This window comes from Gorilla gorilla, chromosome 20 (assembly GCF_029281585.2).
Source record: "Gorilla gorilla gorilla isolate KB3781 chromosome 20, NHGRI_mGorGor1-v2.1_pri, whole genome shotgun sequence".
Classification (NCBI taxonomy): Eukaryota; Metazoa; Chordata; class Mammalia; order Primates; family Hominidae; genus Gorilla; species Gorilla gorilla.
In genome coordinates, this window is record NC_073244.2 from 43,031,072 (window position 1) to 43,055,411 (window position 24,340).

At 56.3% G+C, this 24,340-nt stretch overlaps 4 pseudogenes; all 4 read right to left on the reverse strand.

Annotated features, from left to right (window-relative positions):
• Positions 1–4,250: 4,250 nt before the first annotated feature.
• On the reverse strand, positions 4,251–5,116 carry LOC129528765 (neurotrophin-4-like; annotated as a pseudogene).
• Positions 5,117–10,429: 5,313 nt separating this feature from the next.
• LOC129528766 (neurotrophin-4-like) lies at positions 10,430–11,295 on the reverse strand (annotated as a pseudogene).
• A 5,284-nt stretch (positions 11,296–16,579) lies between these two features.
• LOC129528768 (neurotrophin-4-like) lies at positions 16,580–17,445 on the reverse strand (annotated as a pseudogene).
• A 5,300-nt stretch (positions 17,446–22,745) lies between these two features.
• LOC129528767 (neurotrophin-4-like) lies at positions 22,746–23,611 on the reverse strand (annotated as a pseudogene).
• Between the last annotated feature and the right edge of the window lie 729 nt (positions 23,612–24,340).

Sequence of the window (24,340 nt, forward strand, 5' to 3'; positions counted from 1 at the left end):
CTCTTGGGTACCCTGCGCTTGAAGAAGAACTCTGGGAAGGGGTTTTTCAGGGAGTTGGCCCCTTCCCCACCTGGCTGTATAACCTTCCTGTTCTTTTCTTCCCCTAACCGGTTGCCGCTCCCTCTCCTGAGATGTCAGGAAAGAGGGGGCCACCTGCGTCCTCCACAGTGGTCCCCGAAGCCTGGGGTTCCCAGCCCCAGAGCTCAGAGGTGAAGGAGGTGCTACAGCTCTGGTGACCACTGGTTGTTTCCCAGTCTTCTCCACGCCACCCTTTCCCAAAACAACAAAACAAAACAAAACAAACAAACAAAATTGGGCCTGGCGCAGTGGTTCATGCCTGTAATCCCAGCACTTTGGGAAGCCGAGACGGGCGGATCACAAAGTCAGGAGATCAAGACTATCCTGGCTAACACGGGGAAACCCCGTCTCTACTAAAAAATACAACAAATTAGCCAGGCGTCCTGGTGGGCGCCTGTAGTCCCAGCTACTTGGGAGGCCGAGGCAGGAGAATGGCAGGAACCCGGGAGGCGGATCTTGCAGTGAGCCGAGATCGCGCCACTGCAGTCCAGTCTCAACAACAGAGCGAGACTCCGTCTCAAAAAAAAAAAAAAAAAAAAAATTGATTGGAACATCCTCCAAGATGCAAGACTCTCAGTTCCTCAGAGTTCTACAGGAAGGATGGCAGAGTGCAGTTGCCCAGAGTTGAAGTCCCATCTCTGCCATTTGTTGGCTGTGTGACCAGGCACAAATCATTAATTTCTCTGAGCCTGTATTTTACCATCTGTTGCTATTGAGTAATAGTAGTTGACTATTTTCTATTTTTATTTTTATTTTATTTTATTTTTTTTTTTTTTTTTTTGAGACGGAGTCTCGCCCTGTCACCCAGGCTGGAGTGCAGTGGCGTGATCTCGGCTCACTGCACCTATGCTTCCCGGGTTCAAGCGATTCTCCTGCCTCAGCTTCCTGAGTAGCTGGGACTACAGGCGCGCACCACCACACCCAGCTAATTTTTTTTTTTTTTTTAGTAGAGACAGGGTTTCACCATGTTGGCCAGGCTGGTCTCGAAGTCCTGAACTCAGGTGATGCACCCGCCTCGGCCTCCCAAAGTGCTGGGATTGCAGGCATGAGCCACTGCGCCTGGCCGAACATTTTTAATGTTTATATTATTATTATTATTATTATTATTATTATTATTATTATTATTATTATTATTACTTTTTGAGATGGAGCTTTGTTTTTGTTGCCCAGGCTGAAGCGCAATGGCGGGATCTTGCTCACTGCAACCTCCGCCTCCTAGGATCAAGAGATTCTCCTGCCTAAGCCTCCCAAGTACCTGGGAGTATAGGCATGCACCACCACGCCCGACGATATTTTGTATTTTTAGTAGAGATGGGGTTTCTCCATGTTGGTCAGGCTGGTCTGGAACCCCTCACCTCAGCTGATCCACCCACCGCAGCCTCCGACAATTACAGGCGTGAGCCACCGCGCCCAGCCGTCCACCCTGTTTTCTACCAGAGTTCTGTACTGTGACTCTGTAGAAAATGGTTTGGAAGCTGGACCCACCCTGTGTGTGTGTGGTTGCCCTGAGCCCACAGAAAGACACCTCCAGAGTGCGGATTGAGAAGCCTTTGTTGTGGGAGGATCGGGGTGTCTGAGGGCCCCGGGAGTCGGGATGGGCTTGGAAGGCTGGGGGGAGGGGCCTTTGAGGAAGAGGAGGCCTGGAAGCGGGGGTCATCGCAGGTCAAGGGGTGGTCCTTGGGACCCCCGCAGTCAGTGGTGCCGCGGCGGCAGCGTGCACATTGACAGCTGAGAGCCACGGCGTAGGAGACCACGGGGTTCACGCCGCGCGGGCAGCCAGGGAGCCGGATGGACTCGAAGCGCACATCGCGGTAGTTGCACACCACCTGAGGCAGGGGCGGCAGGACCCCCTGCAGCACGCGGGTCTGGAAGCCGTGTGAGTGGGGGAATGAGCTTGTGCCTGGGGCCGGCGCCTCAGCTGAGCTCCCCAGCTGCCCCCACAGGTCTCAGACTCAGGAGTCCAGGAAGCCCTCTGTTCCTGCCCTCCCACACCCCATTCCGCAGCCCCTGACCAGAGAGGCAGACCACCCTTCCTCCCCGGCTGCCTCTGTGGGTCTGGCCCTGAGGTGGCAGCACCTGCCCCGGCTCCGGGCAGCTCACCATGGTGGGGCAGTAGCCGGCACAGATGGTGGTGTTGACGGTGATGCACACGGGGCAGCCCTCCTTCTCGACAGCCAGGGTGGCAATTGATGGGGCGGCACCGTGGCCGAAGCGGCTCCTTGGATGCCCATGTCCCGCCCATGCTCAGCAGCAGCAACAGCAGCAGCCCCTGGGGCAAGGACACTGCTTCACCCGGGTCTGAGACCGCAGCCCCGAGTCCTGGCCTTCCCATCCCGCGTGGTACACCACCCACAAAGACCCAGAGACCCTTCCCGGCATCTCCTATTCAGGACCCACCACCCCGACACCTGCCTTTCAGAGCCCACCCCACAGCCCAGAGGACCTGAGATACCCCAACATTTCAGATCCCCACCCTCAGGAACTGCCCCACCTGAAGCTTACTGGGGGTCACGCTCCTCCAGAAAGAGGCCTCCTTCCACAGCTCACACTGGTCTGCCCCTTCTCATGCCAGTGATGGCCTGGAAGGAGGTGGAAGGTGCCCAGGGGCCCTGCAGTCTTTCCTGGAACATCTCCATCTTTGGTGCCTGGAAATGTGGATCTACCCTACCTTTGACATGTCTCTCTCTTAGCGGGATATCTTCCGCAAGCACTGGGAATGTGGACATGGAAAGTAAATTGAGTCTCCGTGGGGGAGTGAGACAGGGAGTGAGGGGTGTTGGACGCGGCACGGGAACCCGGCCGGAGTCAGCGGACCCAATGGGCTGCTCTCTCTCAGATACAGTTCCCCTTCCTCCCTCCAGGGGGCGCCAGGGAACACAGGGCCCTCACTGGCCCTGGGGACTGGGTGACGTCAGGGGTGAGCCTCTTGTGATTGGCTCCCTCACCCTGCGTAAGGTCAAAGGGAAGAAAGGACAACCCCCGACCCCAGGAGCCACTGTGGCTCTGGCCCATTGTGCCGGCCTTCGGGCCCTCAGGGAGGCGAGGGTGCGAGAGCCTCGAGTTCGAGGCCGACCTCCTCCAAAAAAACTTTCTTTTTATCGTTCCCTATATAACAACAAACCATAAAGGGAGGACGCCTTGATAGGAAGAAATGACATCTTCCTAAGTGTTTTTAAATTACTTCAATGTATCTTTTTTTTTTTTTGGGAGACCGAGCCTCGCTCGGTCCTCGGGGGACCTCCCTGCCTCTCAGCCATGGCGGTTGTCACCTGTGGTAAACAGAATGGCGGGAGCAAGTGGGATGTCCCACTACTCGGGCTGAGGCAGGAGAATCACAGGAACCTAGGAGGTGGAACCTCCTCGCCCAGGAGGGGCGCGGCTTCGGACTTAGTTTCTGCCCAATGAGAGAGGGCCTCCCCGTGACTGTGCTGCCAGGTTAGCCACTTGACCCTGGTGCCCCCAACGAGGGATTCAGCCCGAGCCCCACCTCTCCCTTAGGGACCTCCGCCCACTCTACCCTCAAGCCAGGATGCCCGGAGCGCTCCCCGGAAATGCGTGTGCTTCAGGTGATTTAACTGATCATTGAATAGGCCCGCAGGAGGTGTGTCCTGCCCCCGAGGCCGCAGCCTCGGAGGACATTATCTGGACTTAGTCCCTTTCCCGCGATGCCATCAAGCTGGACAATTTTAAGGTCTGTTTCTTTCCCAATGTAGGGTATAGGTTGGCACAGGGAAGAGGGCTAGAAACCTGACTTGAGCTCCCCGCCCAGGGCTGAACTCTCCAGCATCCTGATCGCTTCTCATTCAACCTTGCTTATACTCCCCGTGTGATCGGTAGCTCTTTATCTCAAAACAGAATATTCGAAGCCAACCCCTGCCTGCTCTCACCAAGTAAGATTTCTCATTTGAACCCCAGCTCCCAGATACTTAAAGGCCTTCCGTAGACCATGTCCTCAAGGTCCCCTGGCCATCTGCTTGCATGTTCCAGTTTCTCTCCTCCCCCATGCACATCGTGAAATGTGCCCTCCCACTCCCCAGGATGAGCAAGGTGGTGTCCTCTGTGACAGAGCAGTCAGCAACTTAACACCAAAGGTCACCAATGATCAAATCCATGAGAGTTGATCCGAGGAGTTATGTATTAGGGCTACGAAAGAGTAAACACTCAGTAAATAGTGGCTATTATTATTATTATCATCATCATCATGATTACCCTCAAGTTCCCCCGGGAGAGCTCCTATTCAACCTTCAAAACCCCACGTTGGTGCACCCATCCTACAGAGATTGAGCTCAAATTCAGAGAGTTGTGATTTTGCCATGATTTGATGAGTTCCCCAACTGGGGTCCGTCCGTAGAGCAGCTGGGCCAACCCTGACGTCTCTCAGCATCCAGCTCTGTTCTTTTTCTGCCTGACCAGTTCCTGGGTATAAGTCTCAGGCCCGGCCAGTCCGGCTGAGGAGTGTGCAGACACAGGCAGTGCCAGTTTGAATCCATCGCCAGTCCACACGGCCCTGGGCATCAGCGGTCAATGCCCGCACATAGGACTGCTTGGCCTTGCACTCAGACACCCAGTGCCCCCCGGTCCACACCCCGGCGGCAGCCTCTCCACCTACCCCTGGGCCACCTTCTTCAGAGTTATCGGCCTCGAAGCAGGTGACAAAGAAGTGTTGGCGGAGGGAACTGCCGCCAGCTGCAGGCACCTCGCCCAACACCTCCACCTCGAGCACAACCAAGTCCACAGCGGTCCGGGGGTCTGTCACCCAGCCAGTGACTGCATCGCACACGGCCAGCTCACCCTGATGACTCGCCGGCGAAGTATCGCTGACCCCTCGCTGGCTGCGGTTGGCCCGGGTGCCTGCTGACTCCCGAAAGGCCCCAGTCTCCAGCAGGAAGAGCAGAGGGGGCCCGGCAGCGGCACCCCTAGACAGGACCACTCGGGGGAAAAGAAGGTCCCACTTTGTAGTAGGAAAAGGGGACAATGTCAAGGGTGGGGGTTAGGACTCCATTGACACAGCGGGGAGGAAGAAAATGAGGGGGATGCAGAGGGAGCCTGGGGGAGCGGGAGCATCTCTCAGAGCACATGGAAACAGGGAAAAGGAGGCTGGGATTAGAGAAGAGGATAAACACTTCAGTGGGGACAGAAGTTTGGAACCCCAGGGGAGGCCTGCCTGCCAGGATTATGGGGAAGCCCTTGCTCTAGAAGTTTGGGGGACTCCATGTACAGGACTTGCATCACACCCAACTTGTAGATTAAGAATAAATATTCAACAACTACAGGTCAGGCACTATGGCTCACACCTGTAGTCCCAGCACTTTGGGAGGCTGAGGCGGGTGGATGACTTGAGGTCAGGAGTTCGAGAGCAGCCTGGCCAACACTGTGAAATCACATCTCTACTGATAATACCAAAATTAGCTGGGCGTGGTGCTGCGCTCCTGTAATCCCACCACTTTGGGAGGCCGAGGCGGGCGGATCATGTGGTCAGGGGATCGAGACCTTCCTGGCTAACACGGTGAAACCCCGTCTCTACTAAAAATACAAAAACTTATCTGGGCTTGGTCGCGGGCCCCTGTAGTCCAAGCTACTTGGGAGGCTGAGACAGGAGAATGGAGTGAACCTAGGAGGGGGAGCTTGCAGTGAGCAGAGATTGCGCCACTGCACTCCAGCCTCCACGACAGAGCGAGACTCCATCGCAAAAAAAAAAAAAAAAGAAAGAAAAAGAAAACAGGGTGGAGATGGAGGATGACCTCCAGCTCAGGGGGTGTCCATGGTCTGGCCTTCTGTGGGGAGAAGGAAGGCCACATGATCTGTGTGGCCCAGGTGGCAGGGCCTCAGCCTTCTAAGCCGAGCTCCCTCTTCCTCCCTCTGACGTTGGCACTGGCAGTGCAGGTGGGGCGGAGGGGGGCGCGGCTTGGGGACCTGAATGGGATGAATGGGCCAAGGGGGATGTCATCTCTTCCATTCTCCTTCATCCACTGCCTCTCCCTTCCCCTCCTCCCCCCCCCCACCCCCCCCCCCCCCACCCCCCGGTCCATCTACCTCCCATCCCAGCCAGGAGCGGTCACCTAAGTAGAAAAGGGGCCACTGGAAAGGGGGCGGGGCCTTGACTCTTGGGTACCCTGCGCTTGAAGAAGAACTCTGGGAAGGGGTTTTTCAGGGAGTTGGCCCCTTCCCCACCTGGCTGTATAACCTTCCTGTTCTTTTCTTCCCCTAACCGGTTGCCGCTCCCTCTCCTGAGATGTCAGGAAAGAGGGGGCCACCTGCGTCCTCCACAGTGGTCCCCGAAGCCTGGGGTTCCCAGCCCCAGAGCTCAGAGGTGAAGGAGGTGCTACAGCTCTGGTGACCACTGGTTGTTTCCCAGTCTTCTCCACGCCACCCTTTCCCAAAACAACAAAACAAAACAAAACAAACAAACAAAATTGGGCCTGGCGCAGTGGTTCATGCCTGTAATCCCAGCACTTTGGGAAGCCGAGACGGGCGGATCACAAAGTCAGGAGATCAAGACTATCCTGGCTAACACGGGGAAACCCCGTCTCTACTAAAAAATACAACAAATTAGCCAGGCGTCCTGGTGGGCGCCTGTAGTCCCAGCTACTTGGGAGGCCGAGGCAGGAGAATGGCAGGAACCCGGGAGGCGGATCTTGCAGTGAGCCGAGATCGCGCCACTGCAGTCCAGTCTCAACAACAGAGCGAGACTCCGTCTCAAAAAAAAAAAAAAAAAAAAAAAATTGATTGGAACATCCTCCAAGATGCAAGACTCTCAGTTCCTCAGAGTTCTACAGGAAGGATGGCAGAGTGCAGTTGCCCAGAGTTGAAGTCCCATCTCTGCCATTTGTTGGCTGTGTGACCAGGCACAAATCATTAATTTCTCTGAGCCTGTATTTTACCATCTGTTGCTATTGAGTAATAGTAGTTGACTATTTTCTATTTTTATTTTTATTTTTATTTTTATTTTTTTTTTTTTTTGAGACGGAGTCTCGCCCTGTCACCCAGGCTGGAGTGCAGTGGCGTGATCTCGGCTCACTGCACCTATGCTTCCCGGGTTCAAGCGATTCTCCTGCCTCAGCTTCCTGAGTAGCTGGGACTACAGGCGCGCACCACCACACCCAGCTAATTTTTTTTTTTTTTTTAGTAGAGACAGGGTTTCACCATGTTGGCCAGGCTGGTCTCGAAGTCCTGAACTCAGGTGATGCACCCGCCTCGGCCTCCCAAAGTGCTGGGATTGCAGGCATGAGCCACTGCGCCTGGCCGAACATTTTTAATGTTTATATTATTATTATTATTATTATTATTATTATTATTATTATTATTATTATTATTACTTTTTGAGATGGAGCTTTGTTTTTGTTGCCCAGGCTGAAGCGCAATGGCGGGATCTTGCTCACTGCAACCTCCGCCTCCTAGGATCAAGAGATTCTCCTGCCTAAGCCTCCCAAGTACCTGGGAGTATAGGCATGCACCACCACGCCCGACGATATTTTGTATTTTTAGTAGAGATGGGGTTTCTCCATGTTGGTCAGGCTGGTCTGGAACCCCTCACCTCAGCTGATCCACCCACCGCAGCCTCCGACAATTACAGGCGTGAGCCACCGCGCCCAGCCGTCCACCCTGTTTTCTACCAGAGTTCTGTACTGTGACTCTGTAGAAAATGGTTTGGAAGCTGGACCCACCCTGTGTGTGTGTGGTTGCCCTGAGCCCACAGAAAGACACCTCCAGAGTGCGGATTGAGAAGCCTTTGTTGTGGGAGGATCGGGGTGTCTGAGGGCCCCGGGAGTCGGGATGGGCTTGGAAGGCTGGGGGGAGGGGCCTTTGAGGAAGAGGAGGCCTGGAAGCGGGGGTCATCGCAGGTCAAGGGGTGGTCCTTGGGACCCCCGCAGTCAGTGGTGCCGCGGCGGCAGCGTGCACATTGACAGCTGAGAGCCACGGCGTAGGAGACCACGGGGTTCACGCCGCGCGGGCAGCCAGGGAGCCGGATGGACTCGAAGCGCACATCGCGGTAGTTGCACACCACCTGAGGCAGGGGCGGCAGGACCCCCTGCAGCACGCGGGTCTGGAAGCCGTGTGAGTGGGGGAATGAGCTTGTGCCTGGGGCCGGCGCCTCAGCTGAGCTCCCCAGCTGCCCCCACAGGTCTCAGACTCAGGAGTCCAGGAAGCCCTCTGTTCCTGCCCTCCCACACCCCATTCCGCAGCCCCTGACCAGAGAGGCAGACCACCCTTCCTCCCCGGCTGCCTCTGTGGGTCTGGCCCTGAGGTGGCAGCACCTGCCCCGGCTCCGGGCAGCTCACCATGGTGGGGCAGTAGCCGGCACAGATGGTGGTGTTGACGGTGATGCACACGGGGCAGCCCTCCTTCTCGACAGCCAGGGTGGCAATTGATGGGGCGGCACCGTGGCCGAAGCGGCTCCTTGGATGCCCATGTCCCGCCCATGCTCAGCAGCAGCAACAGCAGCAGCCCCTGGGGCAAGGACACTGCTTCACCCGGGTCTGAGACCGCAGCCCCGAGTCCTGGCCTTCCCATCCCGCGTGGTACACCACCCACAAAGACCCAGAGACCCTTCCCGGCATCTCCTATTCAGGACCCACCACCCCGACACCTGCCTTTCAGAGCCCACCCCACAGCCCAGAGGACCTGAGATACCCCAACATTTCAGATCCCCACCCTCAGGAACTGCCCCACCTGAAGCTTACTGGGGGTCACGCTCCTCCAGAAAGAGGCCTCCTTCCACAGCTCACACTGGTCTGCCCCTTCTCATGCCAGTGATGGCCTGGAAGGAGGTGGAAGGTGCCCAGGGGCCCTGCAGTCTTTCCTGGAACATCTCCATCTTTGGTGCCTGGAAATGTGGATCTACCCTACCTTTGACATGTCTCTCTCTTAGCGGGATATCTTCCGCAAGCACTGGGAATGTGGACATGGAAAGTAAATTGAGTCTCCGTGGGGGAGTGAGACAGGGAGTGAGGGGTGTTGGACGCGGCACGGGAACCCGGCCGGAGTCAGCGGACCCAATGGGCTGCTCTCTCTCAGATACAGTTCCCCTTCCTCCCTCCAGGGGGCGCCAGGGAACACAGGGCCCTCACTGGCCCTGGGGACTGGGTGACGTCAGGGGTGAGCCTCTTGTGATTGGCTCCCTCACCCTGCGTAAGGTCAAAGGGAAGAAAGGACAACCCCCGACCCCAGGAGCCACTGTGGCTCTGGCCCATTGTGCCGGCCTTCGGGCCCTCAGGGAGGCGAGGGTGCGAGAGCCTCGAGTTCGAGGCCGACCTCCTCCAAAAAAACTTTCTTTTTATCGTTCCCTATATAACAACAAACCATAAAGGGAGGACGCCTTGATAGGAAGAAATGACATCTTCCTAAGTGTTTTTAAATTACTTCAATGTATCTTTTTTTTTTTTTGGGAGACCGAGCCTCGCTCGGTCCTCGGGGGACCTCCCTGCCTCTCAGCCATGGCGGTTGTCACCTGTGGTAAACAGAATGGCGGGAGCAAGTGGGATGTCCCACTACTCGGGCTGAGGCAGGAGAATCACAGGAACCTAGGAGGTGGAACCTCCTCGCCCAGGAGGGGCGCGGCTTCGGACTTAGTTTCTGCCCAATGAGAGAGGGCCTCCCCGTGACTGTGCTGCCAGGTTAGCCACTTGACCCTGGTGCCCCCAACGAGGGATTCAGCCCGAGCCCCACCTCTCCCTTAGGGACCTCCGCCCACTCTACCCTCAAGCCAGGATGCCCGGAGCGCTCCCCGGAAATGCGTGTGCTTCAGGTGATTTAACTGATCATTGAATAGGCCCGCAGGAGGTGTGTCCTGCCCCCGAGGCCGCAGCCTCGGAGGACATTATCTGGACTTAGTCCCTTTCCCGCGATGCCATCAAGCTGGACAATTTTAAGGTCTGTTTCTTTCCCAATGTAGGGTATAGGTTGGCACAGGGAAGAGGGCTAGAAACCTGACTTGAGCTCCCCGCCCAGGGCTGAACTCTCCAGCATCCTGATCGCTTCTCATTCAACCTTGCTTATACTCCCCGTGTGATCGGTAGCTCTTTATCTCAAAACAGAATATTCGAAGCCAACCCCTGCCTGCTCTCACCAAGTAAGATTTCTCATTTGAACCCCAGCTCCCAGATACTTAAAGGCCTTCCGTAGACCATGTCCTCAAGGTCCCCTGGCCATCTGCTTGCATGTTCCAGTTTCTCTCCTCCCCCATGCACATCGTGAAATGTGCCCTCCCACTCCCCAGGATGAGCAAGGTGGTGTCCTCTGTGACAGAGCAGTCAGCAACTTAACACCAAAGGTCACCAATGATCAAATCCATGAGAGTTGATCCGAGGAGTTATGTATTAGGGCTACGAAAGAGTAAACACTCAGTAAATAGTGGCTATTATTATTATTATCATCATCATCATGATTACCCTCAAGTTCCCCCGGGAGAGCTCCTATTCAACCTTCAAAACCCCACGTTGGTGCACCCATCCTACAGAGATTGAGCTCAAATTCAGAGAGTTGTGATTTTGCCATGATTTGATGAGTTCCCCAACTGGGGTCCGTCCGTAGAGCAGCTGGGCCAACCCTGACGTCTCTCAGCATCCAGCTCTGTTCTTTTTCTGCCTGACCAGTTCCTGGGTATAAGTCTCAGGCCCGGCCAGTCCGGCTGAGGAGTGTGCAGACACAGGCAGTGCCAGTTTGAATCCATCGCCAGTCCACACGGCCCTGGGCATCAGCGGTCAATGCCCGCACATAGGACTGCTTGGCCTTGCACTCAGACACCCAGTGCCCCCCGGTCCACACCCCGGCGGCAGCCTCTCCACCTACCCCTGGGCCACCTTCTTCAGAGTTATCGGCCTCGAAGCAGGTGACAAAGAAGTGTTGGCGGAGGGAACTGCCGCCAGCTGCAGGCACCTCGCCCAACACCTCCACCTCGAGCACAACCAAGTCCACAGCGGTCCGGGGGTCTGTCACCCAGCCAGTGACTGCATCGCACACGGCCAGCTCACCCTGATGACTCGCCGGCGAAGTATCGCTGACCCCTCGCTGGCTGCGGTTGGCCCGGGTGCCTGCTGACTCCCGAAAGGCCCCAGTCTCCAGCAGGAAGAGCAGAGGGGGCCCGGCAGCGGCACCCCTAGACAGGACCACTCGGGGGAAAAGAAGGTCCCACTTTGTAGTAGGAAAAGGGGACAATGTCAAGGGTGGGGGTTAGGACTCCATTGACACAGCGGGGAGGAAGAAAATGAGGGGGATGCAGAGGGAGCCTGGGGGAGCGGGAGCATCTCTCAGAGCACATGGAAACAGGGAAAAGGAGGCTGGGATTAGAGAAGAGGATAAACACTTCAGTGGGGACAGAAGTTTGGAACCCCAGGGGAGGCCTGCCTGCCAGGATTATGGGGAAGCCCTTGCTCTAGAAGTTTGGGGGACTCCATGTACAGGACTTGCATCACACCCAACTTGTAGATTAAGAATAAATATTCAACAACTACAGGTCAGGCACTATGGCTCACACCTGTAGTCCCAGCACTTTGGGAGGCTGAGGCGGGTGGATGACTTGAGGTCAGGAGTTCGAGAGCAGCCTGGCCAACACTGTGAAATCACATCTCTACTGATAATACCAAAATTAGCTGGGCGTGGTGCTGCGCTCCTGTAATCCCACCACTTTGGGAGGCCGAGGCGGGCGGATCATGTGGTCAGGGGATCGAGACCTTCCTGGCTAACACGGTGAAACCCCGTCTCTACTAAAAATACAAAAACTTATCTGGGCTTGGTCGCGGGCCCCTGTAGTCCAAGCTACTTGGGAGGCTGAGACAGGAGAATGGAGTGAACCTAGGAGGGGGAGCTTGCAGTGAGCAGAGATTGCGCCACTGCACTCCAGCCTCCACGACAGAGCGAGACTCCATCGCAAAAAAAAAAAAAAAAGAAAGAAAAAGAAAACAGGGTGGAGATGGAGGATGACCTCCAGCTCAGGGGGTGTCCATGGTCTGGCCTTCTGTGGGGAGAAGGAAGGCCACATGATCTGTGTGGCCCAGGTGGCAGGGCCTCAGCCTTCTAAGCCGAGCTCCCTCTTCCTCCCTCTGACGTTGGCACTGGCAGTGCAGGTGGGGCGGAGGGGGGCGCGGCTTGGGGACCTGAATGGGATGAATGGGCCAAGGGGGATGTCATCTCTTCCATTCTCCTTCATCCACTGCCTCTCCCTTCCCCCCACCCCCCCACCCCCACCCCCCGGTCCATCTACCTCCCATCCCAGCCAGGAGCGGTCACCTAAGTAGAAAAGGGGCCACTGGAAAGGGGGCGGGGCCTTGACTCTTGGGTACCCTGCGCTTGAAGAAGAACTCTGGGAAGGGGTTTTTCAGGGAGTTGGCCCCTTCCCCACCTGGCTGTATAACCTTCCTGTTCTTTTCTTCCCCTAACCGGTTGCCGCTCCCTCTCCTGAGATGTCAGGAAAGAGGGGGCCACCTGCGTCCTCCACAGTGGTCCCCGAAGCCTGGGGTTCCCAGCCCCAGAGCTCAGAGGTGAAGGAGGTGCTACAGCTCTGGTGACCACTGGTTGTTTCCCAGTCTTCTCCACGCCACCCTTTCCCAAAACAACAAAACAAAACAAAACAAACAAACAAAATTGGGCCTGGCGCAGTGGTTCATGCCTGTAATCCCAGCACTTTGGGAAGCCGAGACGGGCGGATCACAAAGTCAGGAGATCAAGACTATCCTGGCTAACACGGGGAAACCCCGTCTCTACTAAAAAATACAACAAATTAGCCAGGCGTCCTGGTGGGCGCCTGTAGTCCCAGCTACTTGGGAGGCCGAGGCAGGAGAATGGCAGGAACCCGGGAGGCGGATCTTGCAGTGAGCCGAGATCGCGCCACTGCAGTCCAGTCTCAACAACAGAGCGAGGCTCCGTCTCAAAAAAAAAAAAAAAAAAAAAAAAAATTGATTGGAACATCCTCCAAGATGCAAGACTCTCAGTTCCTCAGAGTTCTACAGGAAGGATGGCAGAGTGCAGTTGCCCAGAGTTGAAGTCCCATCTCTGCCATTTGTTGGCTGTGTGACCAGGCACAAATCATTAATTTCTCTGAGCCTGTATTTTACCATCTGTTGCTATTGAGTAATAGTAGTTGACTATTTTCTATTTTTATTTTTATTTTATTTTATTTATTTTTTTTTTTTTTTGAGACGGAGTCTCGCCCTGTCACCCAGGCTGGAGTGCAGTGGCGTGATCTCGGCTCACTGCACCTATGCTTCCCGGGTTCAAGCGATTCTCCTGCCTCAGCTTCCTGAGTAGCTGGGACTACAGGCGCGCACCACCACACCCAGCTAATTTTTTTTTTTTTTTTAGTAGAGACAGGGTTTCACCATGTTGGCCAGGCTGGTCTCGAAGTCCTGAACTCAGGTGATGCACCCGCCTCGGCCTCCCAAAGTGCTGGGATTGCAGGCATGAGCCACTGCGCCTGGCCGAACATTTTTAATGTTTATATTATTATTATTATTATTATTATTATTATTACTTTTTGAGATGGAGCTTTGTTTTTGTTGCCCAGGCTGAAGCGCAATGGCGGGATCTTGCTCACTGCAACCTCCGCCTCCTAGGATCAAGAGATTCTCCTGCCTAAGCCTCCCAAGTACCTGGGAGTATAGGCATGCACCACCACGCCCGACGATATTTTGTATTTTTAGTAGAGATGGGGTTTCTCCATGTTGGTCAGGCTGGTCTGGAACCCCTCACCTCAGCTGATCCACCCACCGCAGCCTCCGACAATTACAGGCGTGAGCCACCGCGCCCAGCCGTCCACCCTGTTTTCTACCAGAGTTCTGTACTGTGACTCTGTAGAAAATGGTTTGGAAGCTGGACCCACCCTGTGTGTGTGTGGTTGCCCTGAGCCCACAGAAAGACACCTCCAGAGTGCGGATTGAGAAGCCTTTGTTGTGGGAGGATCGGGGTGTCTGAGGGCCCCGGGAGTCGGGATGGGCTTGGAAGGCTGGGGGGAGGGGCCTTTGAGGAAGAGGAGGCCTGGAAGCGGGGGTCATCGCAGGTCAAGGGGTGGTCCTTGGGACCCCCGCAGTCAGTGGTGCCGCGGCGGCAGCGTGCACATTGACAGCTGAGAGCCACGGCGTAGGAGACCACGGGGTTCACGCCGCGCGGGCAGCCAGGGAGCCGGATGGACTCGAAGCGCACATCGCGGTAGTTGCACACCACCTGAGGCAGGAGCGGCAGGACCCCCTGCAGCACGCGGGTCTGGAAGCCGTGTGAGTGGGGGAATGAGCTTGTGCCTGGGGCCGGCGCCTCAGCTGAGCTCCCCAGCTGCCCCCACAGGTCTCAGACTCAGGAGTCCAGGAAGCCCTCTGTTCCTGCCCTCCCACACCCCATTCCGCAGCCCCTGACCAGAGAGGCAGACCACCCTTCCTCCCCGGCTGCCTCTGTGGGTCTGGCCCTGAGGTGGCAGCACCTGCCCCGGCTCCGGGCAGCTCACCATGGTGGGGCAGTAGCCGGCACAGATGGTGGTGTTGACGGTGATGCACACGGGGCAGCCCTCCTTCTCGACAGCCAGGGTGGCAATTGATGGGGCGGCACCGTGGCCGAAGCGGCTCCTTGGATGCCCATGTCCCGCCCATGCTCAGCAGCAGCAACAGCAGCAGCCCCTGGGGCAAGGACACTGCTTCACCCGGGTCTGAGACCGCAGCCCCGAGTCCTGGCCTTCCCATCCCGCGTGGTACACCACCCACAAAGACCCAGAGACCCTTCCCGGCATCTCCTATTCAGGACCCACCACCCCGACACCTGCCTTTCAGAGCCCACCCCACAGCCCAGAGGACCTGAGATACCCCAACATTTCAGATCCCCACCCTCAGGAACTGCCCCACCTGAAGCTTACTGGGGGTCACGCTCCTCCAGAAAGAGGCCTCCTTCCACAGCTCACACTGGTCTGCCCCTTCTCATGCCAGTGATGGCCTGGAAGGAGGTGGAAGGTGCCCAGGGGCCCTGCAGTCTTTCCTGGAACATCTCCATCTTTGGTGCCTGGAAATGTGGATCTACCCTACCTTTGACATGTCTCTCTCTTAGCGGGATATCTTCCGCAAGCACTGGGAATGTGGACATGGAAAGTAAATTGAGTCTCCGTGGGGGAGTGAGACAGGGAGTGAGGGGTGTTGGACGCGGCACGGGAACCCGGCCGGAGTCAGCGGACCCAATGGGCTGCTCTCTCTCAGATACAGTTCCCCTTCCTCCCTCCAGGGGGCGCCAGGGAACACAGGGCCCTCACTGGCCCTGGGGACTGGGTGACGTCAGGGGTGAGCCTCTTGTGATTGGCTCCCTCACCCTGCGTAAGGTCAAAGGGAAGAAAGGACAACCCCCGACCCCAGGAGCCACTGTGGCTCTGGCCCATTGTGCCGGCCTTCGGGCCCTCAGGGAGGCGAGGGTGCGAGAGCCTCGAGTTCGAGGCCGACCTCCTCCAAAAAAACTTTCTTTTTATCGTTCCCTATATAACAACAAACCATAAAGGGAGGACGCCTTGATAGGAAGAAATGACATCTTCCTAAGTGTTTTTAAATTACTTCAATGTATCTTTTTTTTTTTTTTGGGAGACCGAGCCTCGCTCGGTCCTCGGGGGACCTCCCTGCCTCTCAGCCATGGCGGTTGTCACCTGTGGTAAACAGAATGGCGGGAGCAAGTGGGATGTCCCACTACTCGGGCTGAGGCAGGAGAATCACAGGAACCTAGGAGGTGGAACCTCCTCGCCCAGGAGGGGCGCGGCTTCGGACTTAGTTTCTGCCCAATGAGAGAGGGCCTCCCCGTGACTGTGCTGCCAGGTTAGCCACTTGACCCTGGTGCCCCCAACGAGGGATTCAGCCCGAGCCCCACCTCTCCCTTAGGGACCTCCGCCCACTCTACCCTCAAGCCAGGATGCCCGGAGCGCTCCCCGGAAATGCGTGTGCTTCAGGTGATTTAACTGATCATTGAATAGGCCCGCAGGAGGTGTGTCCTGCCCCCGAGGCCGCAGCCTCGGAGGACATTATCTGGACTTAGTCCCTTTCCCGCGATGCCATCAAGCTGGACAATTTTAAGGTCTGTTTCTTTCCCAATGTAGGGTATAGGTTGGCACAGGGAAGAGGGCTAGAAACCTGACTTGAGCTCCCCGCCCAGGGCTGAACTCTCCAGCATCCTGATCGCTTCTCATTCAACCTTGCTTATACTCCCCGTGTGATCGGTAGCTCTTTATCTCAAAACAGAATATTCGAAGCCAACCCCTGCCTGCTCTCACCAAGTAAGATTTCTCATTTGAACCCCAGCTCCCAGATACTTAAAGGCCTTCCGTAGACCATGTCCTCAAGGTCCCCTGGCCATCTGCTTGCATGTTCCAGTTTCTCTCCTCCCCCATGCACATCGTGAAATGTGCCCTCCCACTCCCCAGGATGAGCAAGGTGGTGTCCTCTGTGACAGAGCAGTCAGCAACTTAACACCAAAGGTCACCAATGATCAAATCCATGAGAGTTGATCCGAGGAGTTATGTATTAGGGCTACGAAAGAGTAAACACTCAGTAAATAGTGGCTATTATTATTATTATCATCATCATCATGATTACCCTCAAGTTCCCCCGGGAGAGCTCCTATTCAACCTTCAAAACCCCACGTTGGTGCACCCATCCTACAGAGATTGAGCTCAAATTCAGAGAGTTGTGATTTTGCCATGATTTGATGAGTTCCCCAACTGGGGTCCGTCCGTAGAGCAGCTGGGCCAACCCTGACGTCTCTCAGCATCCAGCTCTGTTCTTTTTCTGCCTGACCAGTTCCTGGGTATAAGTCTCAGGCCCGGCCAGTCCGGCTGAGGAGTGTGCAGACACAGGCAGTGCCAGTTTGAATCCATCGCCAGTCCACACGGCCCTGGGCATCAGCGGTCAATGCCCGCACATAGGACTGCTTGGCCTTGCACTCAGACACCCAGTGCCCCCCGGTCCACACCCCGGCGGCAGCCTCTCCACCTACCCCTGGGCCACCTTCTTCAGAGTTATCGGCCTCGAAGCAGGTGACAAAGAAGTGTTGGCGGAGGGAACTGCCGCCAGCTGCAGGCACCTCGCCCAACACCTCCACCTCGAGCACAACCAAGTCCACAGCGGTCCGGGGGTCTGTCACCCAGCCAGTGACTGCATCGCACACGGCCAGCTCACCCTGATGACTCGCCGGCGAAGTATCGCTGACCCCTCGCTGGCTGCGGTTGGCCCGGGTGCCTGCTGACTCCCGAAAGGCCCCAGTCTCCAGCAGGAAGAGCAGAGGGGGCCCGGCAGCGGCACCCCTAGACAGGACCACTCGGGGGAAAAGAAGGTCCCACTTTGTAGTAGGAAAAGGGGACAATGTCAAGGGTGGGGGTTAGGACTCCATTGACACAGCGGGGAGGAAGAAAATGAGGGGGATGCAGAGGGAGCCTGGGGGAGCGGGAGCATCTCTCAGAGCACATGGAAACAGGGAAAAGGAGGCTGGGATTAGAGAAGAGGATAAACACTTCAGTGGGGACAGAAGTTTGGAACCCCAGGGGAGGCCTGCCTGCCAGGATTATGGGGAAGCCCTTGCTCTAGAAGTTTGGGGGACTCCATGTACAGGACTTGCATCACACCCAACTTGTAGATTAAGAATAAATATTCAACAACTACAGGTCAGGCACTATGGCTCACACCTGTAGTCCCAGCACTTTGGGAGGCTGAGGCGGGTGGATGACTTGAGGTCAGGAGTTCGAGAGCAGCCTGGCCAACACTGTGAAATCACATCTCTACTGATAATACCAAAATTAGCTGGGCGTGGTGCTGCGCTCCTGTAATCCCACCACTTTGGGAGGCCGAGGCGGGCGGATCATGTGGTCAGGGGATCGAGACCTTCCTGGCTAACACGGTGAAACCCCGTCTCTACTAAAAATACAAAAACTTATCTGGGCTTGGTCGCGGGCCCCTGTAGTCCAAGCTACTTGGGAGGCTGAGACAGGAGAATGGAGTGAACCTAGGAGGGGGAGCTTGCAGTGAGCAGAGATTGCGCCACTGCACTCCAGCCTCCACGACAGAGCGAGACTCCATCGCAAAAAAAAAAAAAAAAAAAGAAAGAAAAAGAAAACAGGGTGGAGATGGAGGATGACCTCCAGCTCAGGGGGTGTCCATGGTCTGGCCTTCTGTGGGGAGAAGGAAGGCCACATGATCTGTGTGGCCCAGGTGGCAGGGCCTCAGCCTTCTAAGCCGAGCTCCCTCTTCCTCCCTCTGACGTTGGCACTGGCAGTGCAGGTGGGGCGGAGGGGGGCGCGGCTTGGGGACCTGAATGGGATGAATGGGCCAAGGGGGATGTCATCTCTTCCATTCTCCTTCATCCACTGCCTCTCCCTTCCCCTCCTCCCCCCCCCCCACCCTCCCCCACCCCCCGGTCCATCTACCTCCCATCCCAGCCAGGAGCGGTCACCTAAGTAGAAAAGGGGCCACTGGAAAGGGGGCGGGGCCTTGACTCTTGGGTACCCTGCGCTTGAAGAAGAACTCTGGGAAGGGGTTTTTCAGGGAGTTGGCCCCTTCCCCACCTGGCTGTATAACCTTCCTGTTCTTTTCTTCCCCTAACCGGTTGCCGCTCCCTCTCCTGAGATGTCAGGAAAGAGGGGGCCACCTGCGTCCTCCACAGTGGTCCCCGAAGCCTGGGGTTCCCAGCCCCAGAGCTCAGAGGTGAAGGAGGTGCTACAGCTCTGGTGACCACTGGTTGTTTCCCAGTCTTCTCCACGCCACCCTTTCCCAAAACAACAAAACAAAACAAAACAAACAAACAAAATTGGGCCTGGCGCAGTGGTTCATGCCTGTAATCCCAGCACTTTGGGAAGCCGAGACGGGCGGATCACAAAGTCAGGAGATCAAGACTATCCTGGCTAACACGGGGAAACCCCGTCTCTACTAAAAAATACAACAAATTAGCCAGGCGTCCTGGTGGGCCCCTGTAGTCCCAGCTACTTGGGAGGCCGAGGCAGGAGAATGGCAGGAACCCGGGAGGCGGATCTTGCAGTGAGCCGAGATCGCGCCACTGCAGTCCAGTCTCAACAACAGAGCGAGACTCCGTCTCAAAAAAAAAAAAAAAAAAAAAAAATTGATTGGAACATCCTCCAAGATGCAAGACTCTCAGTTCCTCAGAGTTCTACAGGAAGGATGGCAGAGTGCAGTTGCCCAGAGTTGAAGTCCCATCTCTGCCATTTGTTGGCTGTGTGACCAGGCACAAATCATTAATTTCTCTGAGCCTGTATTTTACCATCTGTTGCTATTGAGTAATAGTAGTTGACTATTTTCTATTTTTATTTTTATTTTTATTTTTATTTTTTTTTTTTTTGAGACGGAGTCTCGCCCTGTCACCCAGGCTGGAGTGCAGTGGCGTGATCTCGGCTCACTGCACCTATGCTTCCCGGGTTCAAGCGATTCTCCTGCCTCAGCTTCCTGAGTAGCTGGGACTACAGGCGCGCACCACCACACCCAGCTAATTTTTTTTTTTTTTTTAGTAGAGACAGGGTTTCACCATGTTGGCCAGGCTGGTCTCGAAGTCCTGAACTCAGGTGATGCACCCGCCTCGGCCTCCCAAAGTGCTGGGATTGCAGGCATGAGCCACTGCGCCTGGCCGAACATTTTTAATGTTTATATTATTATTATTATTATTATTATTATTATTATTATTATTACTTTTTGAGATGGAGCTTTGTTTTTGTTGCCCAGGCTGAAGCGCAATGGCGGGATCTTGCTCACTGCAACCTCCGCCTCCTAGGATCAAGAGATTCTCCTGCCTAAGCCTCCCAAGTACCTGGGAGTATAGGCATGCACCACCACGCCCGACGATATTTTGTATTTTTAGTAGAGATGGGGTTTCTCCATGTTGGTCAGGCTGGTCTGGAACCCCTCACCTCAGCTGATCCACCCACCGCAGCCTCCGACAATTACAGGCGTGAGCCACCGCGCCCAGCCGTCCACCCTGTTTTCTACCAGAGTTCTGTACTGTGACTCTGTAGAAAATGGTTTGGAAGCTGGACCCACCCTGTGTGTGTGTGGTTGCCCTGAGCCCACAGAAAGACACCTCCAGAGTGCGGATTGAGAAGCCTTTGTTGTGGGAGGATCGGGGTGTCTGAGGGCCCCGGGAGTCGGGATGGGCTTGGAAGGCTGGGGGGAGGGGCCTTTGAGGAAGAGGAGGCCTGGAAGCGGGGGTCATCGCAGGTCAAGGGGTGGTCCTTGGGACCCCCGCAGTCAGTGGTGCCGCGGCGGCAGCGTGCACATTGACAGCTGAGAGCCACGGCGTAGGAGACCACGGGGTTCACGCCGCGCGGGCAGCCAGGGAGCCGGATGGACTCGAAGCGCACATCGCGGTAGTTGCACACCACCTGAGGCAGGGGCGGCAGGACCCCCTGCAGCACGCGGGTCTGGAAGCCGTGTGAGTGGGGGAATGAGCTTGTGCCTGGGGCCGGCGCCTCAGCTGAGCTCCCCAGCTGCCCCCACAGGTCTCAGACTCAGGAGTCCAGGAAGCCCTCTGTTCCTGCCCTCCCACACCCCATTCCGCAGCCCCTGACCAGAGAGGCAGACCACCCTTCCTCCCCGGCTGCCTCTGTGGGTCTGGCCCTGAGGTGGCAGCACCTGCCCCGGCTCCGGGCAGCTCACCATGGTGGGGCAGTAGCCGGCACAGATGGTGGTGTTGACGGTGATGCACACGGGGCAGCCCTCCTTCTCGACAGCCAGGGTGGCAATTGATGGGGCGGCACCGTGGCCGAAGCGGCTCCTTGGATGCCCATGTCCCGCCCATGCTCAGCAGCAGCAACAGCAGCAGCCCCTGGGGCAAGGACACTGCTTCACCCGGGTCTGAGACCGCAGCCCCGAGTCCTGGCCTTCCCATCCCGCGTGGTACACCACCCACAAAGACCCAGAGACCCTTCCCGGCATCTCCTATTCAGGACCCACCACCCCGACACCTGCCTTTCAGAGCCCACCCCACAGCCCAGAGGACCTGAGATACCCCAACATTTCAGATCCCCACCCTCAGGAACTGCCCCACCTGAAGCTTACTGGGGGTCACGCTCCTCCAGAAAGAGGCCTCCTTCCACAGCTCACACTGGTCTGCCCCTTCTCATGCCAGTGATGGCCTGGAAGGAGGTGGAAGGTGCCCAGGGGCCCTGCAGTCTTTCCTGGAACATCTCCATCTTTGGTGCCTGGAAATGTGGATCTACCCTACCTTTGACATGTCTCTCTCTTAGCGGGATATCTTCCGCAAGCACTGGGAATGTGGACATGGAAAGTAAATTGAGTCTCCGTGGGGGAGTGAGACAGGGAGTGAGGGGTGTTGGACGCGGCACGGGAACCCGGCCGGAGTCAGCGGACCCAATGGGCTGCTCTCTCTCAGATACAGTTCCCCTTCCTCCCTCCAGGGGGCGCCAGGGAACACAGGGCCCTCACTGGCCCTGGGGACTGGGTGACGTCAGGGGTGAGCCTCTTGTGATTGGCTCCCTCACCCTGCGTAAGGTCAAAGGGAAGAAAGGACAACCCCCGACCCCAGGAGCCACTGTGGCTCTGGCCCATTGTGCCGGCCTTCGGGCCCTCAGGGAGGCGAGGGTGCGAGAGCCTCGAGTTCGAGGCCGACCTCCTCCAAAAAAACTTTCTTTTTATCGTTCCCTATATAACAACAAACCATAAAGGGAGGACGCCTTGATAGGAAGAAATGACATCTTCCTAAGTGTTTTTAAATTACTTCAATGTATCTTTTTTTTTTTTTTGGGAGACCGAGCCTCGCTCGGTCCTCGGGGGACCTCCCTGCCTCTCAGCCATGGCGGTTGTCACCTGTGGTAAACAGAATGGCGGGAGCAAGTGGGATGTCCCACTACTCGGGCTGAGGCAGGAGAATCACAGGAACCTAGGAGGTGGAACCTCCTCGCCCAGGAGGGGCGCGGCTTCGGACTTAGTTTCTGCCCAATGAGAGAGGGCCTCCCCGTGACTGTGCTGCCAGGTTAGCCACTTGACCCTGGTGCCCCCAACGAGGGATTCAGCCCGAGCCCCACCTCTCCCTTAGGGACCTCCGCCCACTCTACCCTCAAGCCAGGATGCCCGGAGCGCTCCCCGGAAATGCGTGTGCTTCAGGTGATTTAACTGATCATTGAATAGGCCCGCAGGAGGTGTGTCCTGCCCCCGAGGCCGCAGCCTCGGAGGACATTATCTGGACTTAGTCCCTTTCCCGCGATGCCATCAAGCTGGACAATTTTAAGGTCTGTTTCTTTCCCAATGTAGGGTATAGGTTGGCACAGGGAAGAGGGCTAGAAACCTGACTTGAGCTCCCCGCCCAGGGCTGAACTCTCCAGCATCCTGATCGCTTCTCATTCAACCTTGCTTATACTCCCCGTGTGATCGGTAGCTCTTTATCTCAAAACAGAATATTCGAAGCCAACCCCTGCCTGCTCTCACCAAGTAAGATTTCTCATTTGAACCCCAGCTCCCAGATACTTAAAGGCCTTCCGTAGACCATGTCCTCAAGGTCCCCTGGCCATCTGCTTGCATGTTCCAGTTTCTCTCCTCCCCCATGCACATCGTGAAATGTGCCCTCCCACTCCCCAGGATGAGCAAGGTGGTGTCCTCTGTGACAGAGCAGTCAGCAACTTAACACCAAAGGTCACCAATGATCAAATCCATGAGAGTTGATCCGAGGAGTTATGTATTAGGGCTACGAAAGAGTAAACACTCAGTAAATAGTGGCTATTATTATTATTATCATCATCATCATGATTACCCTCAAGTTCCCCCGGGAGAGCTCCTATTCAACCTTCAAAACCCCACGTTGGTGCACCCATCCTACAGAGATTGAGCTCAAATTCAGAGAGTTGTGATTTTGCCATGATTTGATGAGTTCCCCAACTGGGGTCCGTCCGTAGAGCAGCTGGGCCAACCCTGACGTCTCTCAGCATCCAGCTCTGTTCTTTTTCTGCCTGACCAGTTCCTGGGTATAAGTCTCAGGCCCGGCCAGTCCGGCTGAGGAGTGTGCAGACACAGGCAGTGCCAGTTTGAATCCATCGCCAGTCCACACGGCCCTGGGCATCAGCGGTCAATGCCCGCACATAGGACTGCTTGGCCTTGCACTCAGACACCCAGTGCCCCCCGGTCCACACCCCGGCGGCAGCCTCTCCACCTACCCCTGGGCCACCTTCTTCAGAGTTATCGGCCTCGAAGCAGGTGACAAAGAAGTGTTGGCGGAGGGAACTGCCGCCAGCTGCAGGCACCTCGCCCAACACCTCCACCTCGAGCACAACCAAGTCCACAGCGGTCCGGGGGTCTGTCACCCAGCCAGTGACTGCATCGCACACGGCCAGCTCACCCTGATGACTCGCCGGCGAAGTATCGCTGACCCCTCGCTGGCTGCGGTTGGCCCGGGTGCCTGCTGACTCCCGAAAGGCCCCAGTCTCCAGCAGGAAGAGCAGAGGGGGCCCGGCAGCGGCACCCCTAGACAGGACCACTCGGGGGAAAAGAAGGTCCCACTTTGTAGTAGGAAAAGGGGACAATGTCAAGGGTGGGGGTTAGGACTCCATTGACACAGCGGGGAGGAAGAAAATGAGGGGGATGCAGAGGGAGCCTGGGGGAGCGGGAGCATCTCTCAGAGCACATGGAAACAGGGAAAAGGAGGCTGGGATTAGAGAAGAGGATAAACACTTCAGTGGGGACAGAAGTTTGGAACCCCAGGGGAGGCCTGCCTGCCAGGATTATGGGGAAGCCCTTGCTCTAGAAGTTTGGGGGACTCCATGTACAGGACTTGCATCACACCCAACTTGTAGATTAAGAATAAATATTCAACAACTACAGGTCAGGCACTATGGCTCACACCTGTAGTCCCAGCACTTTGGGAGGCTGAGGCGGGTGGATGACTTGAGGTCAGGAGTTCGAGAGCAGCCTGGCCAACACTGTGAAATCACATCTCTACTGATAATACCAAAATTAGCTGGGCGTGGTGCTGCGCTCCTGTAATCCCACCACTTTGGGAGGCCGAGGCGGGCGGATCATGTGGTCAGGGGATCGAGACCTTCCTGGCTAACACGGTGAAACCCCGTCTCTACTAAAAATACAAAAACTTATCTGGGCTTGGTCGCGGGCCCCTGTAGTCCAAGCTACTTGGGAGGCTGAGACAGGAGAATGGAGTGAACCTAGGAGGGGGAGCTTGCAGTGAGCAGAGATTGCGCCACTGCACTCCAGCCTCCACGACAGAGCGAGACTCCATCGCAAAAAAAAAAAAAAAAAAAGAAAGAAAAAGAAAACAGGGTGGAGATGGAGGATGACCTCCAGCTCAGGGGGTGTCCATG